The following is a 761-nucleotide window of genomic DNA, read 5'->3' on the forward strand; positions in this document are numbered from 1 at the left end:
CTAGATACTAGACCTGGTGCATGAAATACGCATAGAATTTGGATGGAGGTGGGAAATGCGACTGGGCTTTATGTGTCTGTTGCAGAACTTGCAAAATTTTGCTTGTATGTAGACAATAATTTTGTCATTTGATGGACAGGTGAGATATTTTTTTCCCCGTTATTTGGGTCAGGGGGTAGTGAGGAGTTTTGGAGCACAAATGAAATTTCAGGACGTTTTTGCAACTCTTGTGTATGTTCAGAGTTTTCTGCCCACAGTGCCTATTTAATTTTTAAGAGACAAATGGAATATTCCCACTCCCTCAAAAAATTATCATCAGGATGAAAGGGAGGGAAATATGTTTGTACATAGGTGAGTGAATTTTTAGGGCACTTGTGCAAGGTGTCCAGAGATTGGATTCTTTTTGTTGAGTATGTATGAAAAAAATAGAAACAAGATACTCGATCTCTTTTCAACTAAATATCTAGATCAGGGAGTCACATACTGGGGGTCATTACCCCTCAGGGGGTTGTGAGGTTATTTGGTCGGTGTGGTTAACTGTCAGCATTTACATACAAATCAGGCCTTCCCACCAGCATTTACAATCGTGTTAAATAGTAAAGAAAAATATTTTTAATTTATAGGGTGCAGAGCTGCACTCAGATACTTGCCATGCAAATGTAAACTTCCAAAGGCAATGCAAAGCGTGAATAACCGGGAATCAAAAGAAGCATCACAATGAAAGCACAAATAGTAGGTGTCAGAATGTTGGTTTGTCAGCA

This window comes from Carettochelys insculpta, chromosome 19 (assembly GCF_033958435.1).
Source record: "Carettochelys insculpta isolate YL-2023 chromosome 19, ASM3395843v1, whole genome shotgun sequence".
NCBI lineage: Eukaryota > Metazoa > Chordata > Testudines > Carettochelyidae > Carettochelys > Carettochelys insculpta.